A 9,724-nucleotide genomic window follows, 5' to 3' on the forward strand; every position below is an offset into this window, starting at 1 on the left:
ATTATAACTAGTGGTAGCTATGGTCGTGGTCGAGCAAGGCATGGTAGTCGTGTGCTTCGCAGTGAGGGCGCGCAAGGGTGAGAAGAGGGGAAAGAGAGGCAAGAGTGGGGAGAAAATGGAAGAAGAAATGAGAGTTAGGGGTTGGCCAGTTAGTGGGGGGAAGATTACGGCGGCTAGGGTTAGGGTTTTTTTTTGGAAATAAGATGATGAATAGTAGGGGTTTATATAGATTTTGGGGCACACGACCGTGGGGCACGCCTGTGTGCCCCTATTTCAGCTCGTGTGTTTCGTGATTTTCAAATTTGGGCACGTCTGGAATTCGGCCCACGCCCGTGTTCCTTAGGCGTATTGGTGCACACGGCTGTGTCGTAAGGCCATGTCTAGCTTCATTCGCTTCTCCCACGCCCGTGTATATGTGCGCAAGGCCATGTTATGTTGATAGTTTTGACCACGGGTGTTAGGCATGGGGATGTCGCATGCCCGTGTTAATTTCTCAATTTCTACCATGGCGTATAGACACGGGCGTGTCGCACGCCCATGTTGTTTTGGCAGGATTGCCCACGGCCATACCGTATGGCCGTGGCAACGTATCGAATCTTGTGTTTTGGGAAAAAATTACTCTATTTTCACACGGTCGTATCACACGGTCGTGTCACCGCCCATGGTATGAGCACGGCCTAAGGCACGCCCGTGTGCTTGGCCGTGTGGATTTGGAAAAATTGTGTTCAAGGACTCAATTAATGATTTAGATGTTAAAAACTAAAATTTTAAAGAAATCAACACTGTTAGTGCTCGGGTTGCCTCTCGAGAAGCGCTTATTTATAGTCTAAGCTCGACTTACCTCACTTTCGTGTGATTACAGTGAATTGAGGAGTTGAAACTCCTCACCTCTACTATCAATTTGATCAAAATAAGGTCTGAGTCGAGTATTATTTACCTTAAAAGTTTCAAATATAGTATGTGTTACCTCGACTGTACCATGCGGGAAGATGTTCATTACCGTGAAGGGAGTTGCTCTATCCGTATTGTGCTCTGAAGTAGCAACTCGGGGGTCATTTTCACCTAACAATACTTTGTCCCCAACTTTAATTTGCTTTGTTTCATCCTTATGCTCATCGTGGTGTCGCTTCGATTTTTTGTGTGCTTTCGATTTTTCCTTGACAACTGTTCACCATTCATTTAGTTCATCGATCTGAAGTCTTTGTTCTTTATTAATGGGTCCTTTGTTGTTACTTGAATGTGGCTCATGCATGCTCTTCGAACGTGTTTCCTACAAAGAAGGTTGCACCACATGATTAGTATTAGTAGCATGATTTATACAACCACCCTCAATATTCGATGTGTTACTCAAATTACGAGCTTGAAGAGTGATTGTTTGATCACCCACACGAAGTGTTAGTTCACCTGTACCAACATCAATAATGGTTCTAGCAGTTACTAAAAAGGGTCGTCCTAAAATCAAAGGTATGTTACTATCCTCTTCCATATCTAGAACAACAAAGTCTACTGGGTATATAAATTTATAGATTTTAACAAGAACATCTTCAATGATACCCCTAGGAAATCTAATGGTTTTATCAGCCAATTGAATGCTCATCCTAGTTCTTTTGGGTTTCCCAAGACCTAGTTGTTTAAACACTTTATAGGGCATAACATTAATACTAGCCCCTAAATTAGCCAATGCATTATTAACATCTAGGCTACCAATTAAACAAGGAATCATAAAAATCCTTGGATCTTTCAACTTGTTGGGTAGCTTATTCTGTAGAACGACTGAGCAAACTATATTCCACTCTACATACGATACCTCATCCAACTTTCGTTTATTTGCTAAAAGCTGCTTTAAAAATTTATCTGTGTTTGGCATTTGCGAAAGAGCTTCAATAAACGGTAAGTTAATATGTAATTTCTTTAATAATTTAAGGAATTTACCAAATTGTTCATCCGTGTGGTCTTTCCCTGTCACACTGGGGTCTGGCACACGAGGTTTGTACTCTCTACTTACCGATTTTTGCTCATTGTGGTCCACCTCACCTTGACCTTTACTTACCACAATTCCTTTCCTCGGTTCTGGTTCAGGTTCAACTAACCCTTCTTCATGTTGAATGGTAATCGCATTAAGCTACTCCTTAGGGTTAGTTTCAGTATTACTCGGCAAATGACCTTGTGGTCGTTCAGAAATCAATTTAGCAAGCTAGCCTATCTGAGTTTCGAGCCCTTGGATCGACGCTTGTTGATTCTTAAGTGCTATCTCGGTATTCTAAAAATGAGTTTCTGACATCGAGATAAATTTTGTTAGCATCTCCTTAAGGTTTGGTTTCTTTTCCTGCTGGTAAGGTGGTTGTTGAAAGCCTAGGGGATGTTGTGGCCTTTGATTTTCTTGACCACCCCACGAGAAGTTGGGATGGTTCCTCCAACCTGCATTATAAGTGTTACTGTATAGGTTATTTTGAGGTCGAGGATTATTACCACCCATTATTGAACTTGTACCTCCTCGGTGCTAGGGTTGAAAGATTGATATTCTATGTGCACTCCCCCTCCATTTGCATTACACCTCATCATTAGATGTACCAGAGTAGAACCATAAAAATTGTCAATCTTTTTATTTAAAAGTTCTACTTGTTTAGATAGCATAGTGACCGTGTCGAGGTTGAAAACACTGGCTGCTTTTGTTGGCTTTGTTCTCATGACTTGCCACTGATAGTAATTTAGTGACATCTCTTCTATAACTTCATAAGCCTCTTCAGGTGTCTAATTATTGATAGTTCCACCAGCAGCTACGTCAATCATCTGTCTAGTCGAAGGATTCAGGCCGTTGTGAAAAGTTTGAACCTGTAGCCAAAGTGGTAACCCATGGTGAGGGCACCTTCTCAATAGATCCTTGTATCTCTCCCATGCAGCATAGAGTGTTTCTAAATCCATCTGCACAAAAGAAGAAATATCATTCCTTAATTTAGCCTGTGACAGCCCTAAAGTGACCCTAGTAGGAAAGCGGTTTCGGGACCGCTAAACCGAGTCACTAAATTATTTGAATATGATATTTATTGTCTAAAATAAATGTGTGAAAATTTTAAGCTTCGATTTAGTAAATTGCATGTGAATTTAGTCAATAGGACTTATGTGTGACACTTTTGAAATGTGATAGATCAAAACATAAGGACCTATTAGTGTATGTTAAAAAAGGGGGGGACTTGCATGTCAATTTCCCCTTCCCCCATCTAGTAGTGGCCGGCCATGACATTAGGGTGGACAAAGGATGATGGGCAAAACATGTCATAGACATGTTGTGTTGGTGCATCATGGGAGGAAACAATAAAATAAAGTTAGTAATAAAGAAATGGAAAAAAAAGAAAGGAGAAAGAAAATGATGAAAACAAAAGAAAAAAAATGTGTCCATCCTTTTTTCATTCTTCTTGACCGAAAATTCAAAAGAAAGAAGGGAGGAAATGTTGAAGAGATTCGGCCATGCTTGTAGCTAGGTGAAGGTAAGTTTGATGTTGTGCCATGAGATTCATGCATGTTTTTTTTTTGTTAGCTTGAGTTCTAACTAGCCCATCGTTCAAATCTTTACTACGTCATGGAGATGATATTCGGCTAAGGTGGATTTGTGTTGATGTTATTTGCATGCTAAAAGTGAAGCTTGTAATGATGCATGTGATGGTGGATTGATGACTCTTGAATCTCCTTTTTAGCATCCTTGAGTGAGACATTAAGTTCCTTGTTCAACCATGACCAAAATTGAAATGGTATGGTGTTGTGATGCATTCGGCCATGGTAGGAAGTAGAAGAGAAATATGTTGTTGTTCACGTTATTGGATGAGAAATGGTAGTAAGGTGAAGTGCAAATGCTAGTGTTTGATTTACTAGTGTATATGTGTGTATTAGCCAAGTTTTGAACTTGAAACAAAATGGTGTTTAGTCAATACAAGTGACCATACTTGTAGAATGTATTAAGTGTTGCAATCGGCCCCAACATAGACATGTATGTTCGCCACATGAATGAGTATATGAGTTGATGTGTATGTTCGCCATAGGTAGCCTATTGATGGCTTTAGCTTGACTTAGAAAATTCGCTAAGGGGAAATATTAGCTAGTATGTTGAATACGATTCGTGATTTCGTACATATGTGACTCTAATGTCTAATGTATATATGGGCTAAGTACCTTGGTCTTCTCTTTTGATGTTCGAATGAATTGTATTAAATTGCTTGATGTGATTAAAAATGCGTATGATCATTGTGTATTTGAGCTAAAAGGTGGCCATATGACCTATCAAACTCCTTGTCATATTCGGCCATAAGCTATCAAAATGAGACTTTAATAAGTTAAATTTGTTTGAATTAGCTCAAGAGCTTAGAGGACCACAGTTGGATAAGGGAAAGGAAAAAGTGATCGAATAGCCGTTGATGCCGTTCGACAACATCCGAGGTAAGTTTTCGAGTAATGGAACTTAGATTATGATTTGATTAGATCACGTTTAAGCAAATCAAAATCATGCTTTTGTGTGTGGCTATTGAGCCAAAATTGCAAGTGTGATAAGTGCCTCGTGTTAGAGTTTTGCTAACGAAAATGAAATACGGAATGTGTCATGATTTATTGATAAATGTGCATGGTTATTCGAATGATGTCGGGCTAAGTCCCGAAGGCTTTGTGCTAAGTGACTAAATCCGGACTAAGATCCGAAGGCATTTGTGCGAGTTACTAATTCCGGGCTAAGCCCGAAGGCATTGTGCGAGTTACTAAATCCGGGTTAAGTCCCGAAGGCATTTGTGCGAGTTACTATAACCGGGCTATGTCCCGAAGGCATTTGAAGGAGTAGCTATATCCGGTTAAATTCCGAAGGTACGTGATTCGGGAATGATTGATCTTGCTGTAAAAATTTCAGTTAATACGCTTGTAAAATCCCAACAATGAGGTATGTTTCGTATGTGCTTTGAATTAGTTGAGCCCTTACAAATAAGTATTCGCTCAGTTGATAAATGAGCTACTGGCCTTTGGCTAAGTTGATCTTTGTGTATGAATATAAGGGTTGGTAATGTGAAGTAAGTATGATATTGAGAATTTGTGCATATGAAATTATCTGTTTAGCTACATGAATGCTATACCTTGGTTGTGTCTAAATTCATAACTCAAACTTACTAAGCATTAAATGCTTACTCCGTTTCTTTGATTCTCTGTTTTATAGATTTTGGTTCGTCAGCTATCGGACTCGGGATTTTGAAGTTGAAGTCGCCCACACTATCAAAGCTCCTTTTGGTATACTTTTGGTTGAACTTTGAAATGGCATGTATAGGACTACCCTTCTTGTTATTGGTCACATACCCCTTTGGTTTTGTATAAATTTGGATAGCCATGCGAAAATGGCTTATATACACTTTGGGCATGGTATTATAATCACTTGTATGTTGATCATTAAGAGGTATGGAAATGTTTGGAAACTATTAGCCATTGGGATGGTTAATCATGATCATATTTTGTGCTATATATGTAAAAGGGCTAGTTGAATCATGGAAACTATGAAATAGGTAAAGCCTACCTTAAAGACAGATGCTGACAGCTGCAGTGACTTGGATGTGAAAAATCACTAAAAATAGTAGAAATGGAATTAAATAGTGTATAAATTATGGAAACGAACGTTGACGAGTCTATTTTCATAGAAAAGTAACGAAACGATTATATGAACAGTATGTTAAGAGATATTTAAGTTTTCGTGAGACAGGGCCAGAATGGCTTCTGGAGTCCCTGTTCCGACTTTGGAAATTCATTATAAATTTACCAGAGATAATTAGAAGTCATTCCATATATTTACAGATTCCTTTTCGAGTCTAGTTTCTGTAGAAACAAACGGAATCAGTATTGAAGCCCTGTACAGGGAGATATCCAAGTCGTAATGTGCAAAGGTCAGTGTAGTCGATCCCTGTATCATGGGGGAATTTAACTAATAAACTGTACTAATTGGCCCAACAAAAAATTCTATAAAAAAATTTGTAGATGCATATATGAGTCTAGTTTCAGGGAAAAATCACGAAACTGAATTTCGAGTTGTGGAGCTCAAGATATGATTTTTAAGGTGACAGTGACACAGTTAGCCTACTGTCTGGAAATTTTAAAATGAACTGCAAGTAAGTGGATTAAGCCGTTAACCCTCGTGTCCGACTCTAAACGGTCTCAGTGCACGGGTGTTACTGTTTTATTGGTATCGAGCTACGGTTTAGTCGATTCTAGGACTACCGTAATACGTGTGGGTCTAGCTATACTTGCCATTTTGTGATTATTTGATAGTGTGGTGATTTCTGACATTTGCAAATGTGTTTATTTATAGTAATGGATCCCGATCCCGACCGAGCGGTAGCTGATGATGTTGAGAGTGTAGCGCCTGCTCCCGCGCAAGGGACAGCGCCGGCGGACTCTCAACCTATTGCTAGCAATCCGAATGATGAGGCTAGGCAAGCTTTTTATAGCGTGATGAATGATTGGTTCAACCAATACATTCGAACTAATACGGCTGTTCCACAACCTCCATTCCCAACAAACACAACCCCCGCACCTACAATACCTCCGGTAACTGACCAAATAAGGTCAAATAAGCCCCCAGTTAACAGAATCCGAAAACATGGGGCTACCGAATTTAAGGCTACGGACAGCGATGATGCCGAGCAAGCTGAATTTTGGTTGGACAACACTATCCGGGTACTCGATGAGCTATCTTGCACACCCGATGAGTGCCTAAAGTGTACTATCTCCTTGCTACGTGATTCTGCCTACAATTGGTAGAATACGTTGACTTCTGTTGTGCCTAGAGAGCAAGTAACTTGGGAGTTTTTCCAAACTGAGTTTCGGAAATAGTATATCAGTCAGAGATTTATGGATAAAAAACGGAAGGAATTTCTTGAGCTTAAACAAGGTTCCATGTCGGTTACCGACTATGAACGAAAATTTGTGAGGCTTAGCGGTATGCACGAGAATGCATTTCCTCGAAAGCGTAATGTGTAAACGTTTGAGGATGGACTAAATGATGATATAAAGCGTATGTTGGCATCTTGGAAACCGAGAATTTGTGGTACTTGTTGAGCGAGCTTGCAAAGCCGAGGAGCTCAGTATGGAGAAAAGAAAAGCCGATATGGGAGTAAAAAAGTTTTGTAAGAGGTCTTCGGGGAGGCCCTTTCAACAACCATCGAAGAAATTTAGAGAGGATTTGGGGCGATCTAGAGACACATTGGGTTTTTCTAGACGAGACCGTGATCGACCCCCTATGAGTGCACGAGTCACTTGATCGCCAAATGTTGGAAATGATCGTCGAGACAGTAAGCTGAGTGTCGGTATTGCGGTAAATGGCACTCGGGGAGCTGTAGATTCCATGACCGCTCCTGTTACAAGTGCGGGTCAGCCGACCACTTTATCAAAGATTGCCCGAGATTGTCTGAACATAATATAAATCAGAGTGGGGAACCGGGTGCTACCACTGCTTGGGGTAGACCATCTAGGAATACGGGCAATGCTAGTGGCGGTCAGAGAGGATCTAGAGATGCTACCACCAGATCTGAGGCTCGTGCTCCTGCTAGGGCTTATGCCATACACGCACGCGAGGATGCTTCCTCGCCAGATGTTATTACCGGTACTTTTACTCTCTTTGATACTAATGTGATTGCTTTGATTGACCCTGGTTCTACTCATTCTTATATATGCGAAACCTTAGCATCCAATAAGACTTTACCTGTTGAGTCTACTGAGTTCGTAATTCGGGTGTCAAATCCCTTGGGTCATTACGTGCTTGTCAACAAAGTGTGTAAGAAATGTCCCCTAGTACTTCGAGGTTCCTGTTTTCCGGCGGACTTGATGCTGTTGCCGTTTGATGAATTTGATGTTATCCTCGGTTTAGATTGGTTGACCGTGCATGATGCGGTTGTGAATTGCAAAAGCAAGACTATTGATTTTAGATGCGCAAATAACGAGATGATCCGGGTTGAGTTTACGGACTTAAAGGGGTTGCCAGCTGTAATATCAGCAATGTTGGCCCAAAAATATGTAAGAAAGGGGTGCGAAGCATACCTTGCGTATGTACTTGATGACAAGGAATTGGAAAAGAAACCGAATCTGGCGGTGGTTTGTGAATACCGGATGTTTTTCCGAAGAATTACTTGGTTTACCATTGCTCGGAAGTAGAGTTTGGTATTGAGCTTGTACAGGACTACGCCAATTTCGATAGCTCCGTGATCGTATGGCACCAACCGAGTTAAAAGAATTGAAAGCTCGGTTGCAAGAGTTGACGGATAGAGGTTTCGCTCGACCAAGTTTCTCACCTTGGGGTGCACCAGTATTGTTTGTGAAAAAGAAGGACGGAACCATGAGGATGTGCATTGACTATCGTCAGCTAAATAAAGTGACGATAAAGAATAAATATCTGTTATCGCGCATTGATGATTTGTTTGATCAACTAAAGGAGCCTCGGTGTTTTCAAAGATAGATTTGAGATCTGGTATTACCAGCCATGAATTTGAGATTCGGATATACCCAAAACCGCTTTCGAGCGAGATCGGCCACTCACGAGTTCTTAGTGATGTCGTTTGGGCTCACTAATGCCCTGCGGTATTTATGGATTTGATGAATCGGATCTTGACATGATTTGGACCGGTTCGTAGTTGTGTTCATTGATGACATCTGGGTCTATTCAAGAGATGAGACCGAACATCTTGAGCACCGAGATTAGTATTGCAAATTTTACGGATAAGCAATTATATGCTAAGTTCAGAAGTGTGAGTTCGGTTAAGAGAGGTTAGCTTCTTGGGTCATGTGGTATCCGTGATCGGTATTCGAGTTGACCCGAGCAAAATTTCAGCCATACTTAACTAGAAGCCTCCAAGAAATATTACCGAGGTTCGGAGCTTTTTGGGACTTGCGGTTACTACCGACAGTTTGTAAAGGTTTTCGATGATAGCTACACCCATGACGAAGCTACTTCAAAAGATGTTAAGTTTGAATGGACGGAAAAATGTCGAAAAGTTTTGATCAATCGAAAACTTATTTGTTGAAGCTCCAATTTTAGTGCATTTCGAATCGTGCAAAGAGTTTGTCATCTATAGTGACGCCTCCCTACTTGGGTTAGGTTGCGTATTGATGCAAGAAGGTCGAGTTGTGGCCTGCGCGTCGAGACAATTAAAGCCACATGAGAAAAATTATCCGACTCATGATCTCGAATTAGCTGCCATCGTATTCGCCTTGAAAATATGGCGACATTACTTATTTGGTGAGAAGTGCCATGTATTTTCGGATCACAAAAGTCTCAAATATTTGATGACTCAAAGAGACTTGAATCTGCGACAAAGACGTTGGCTCGAGTTGTTAAAAGATTATGAGCTTGTCATTGATTATCACCCGGGAAAGGCTAATGTGGTTGCGGACGCCTTAAGCCGAAATCCTTTGCTTGCTTTCTGAGCGATGAATGTACACTTATCCGTTTCTACCCGACAATGTGTTAGTAGTGAATTAAAGGCCAAACCATTATTGATTCATCAAATTCATGAAGCTCGAGAAAGTCGACGATGAGTTGGTTGCAAAGCGGGCTGAATGTGTTCGAATGTGGAATCGGAGTTTCAAATTGATGATGACGATTGTTTGAGGTATGAAATCGGTTGTGTGTTCCAAGAAATTCAGAACTCATTTCGATGATTCTGAACAACGCTCATTGTAGCCGAATGTCAATTCACCCCGGGAGTACGAAAATGTA

General features: G+C 40.7%; 1 non-coding gene across 1 annotated transcript; it reads left to right on the top strand.

Moving 5' to 3' along the window:
• The first annotated feature begins 2,848 nt into the window (after positions 1–2,848).
• LOC128280009 (small nucleolar RNA R71) lies at positions 2,849–2,955 on the top strand. The gene has a single exon (XR_008270191.1). It is a non-coding gene; the product is annotated as a small nucleolar RNA R71 (small nucleolar RNA).
• The last annotated feature ends 6,769 nt before the right edge of the window (positions 2,956–9,724 follow it).

This window comes from Gossypium arboreum, chromosome 8 (genome assembly GCF_025698485.1).
Source record: "Gossypium arboreum isolate Shixiya-1 chromosome 8, ASM2569848v2, whole genome shotgun sequence".
Taxonomy (NCBI): Eukaryota; Viridiplantae; Streptophyta; class Magnoliopsida; order Malvales; family Malvaceae; genus Gossypium; species Gossypium arboreum.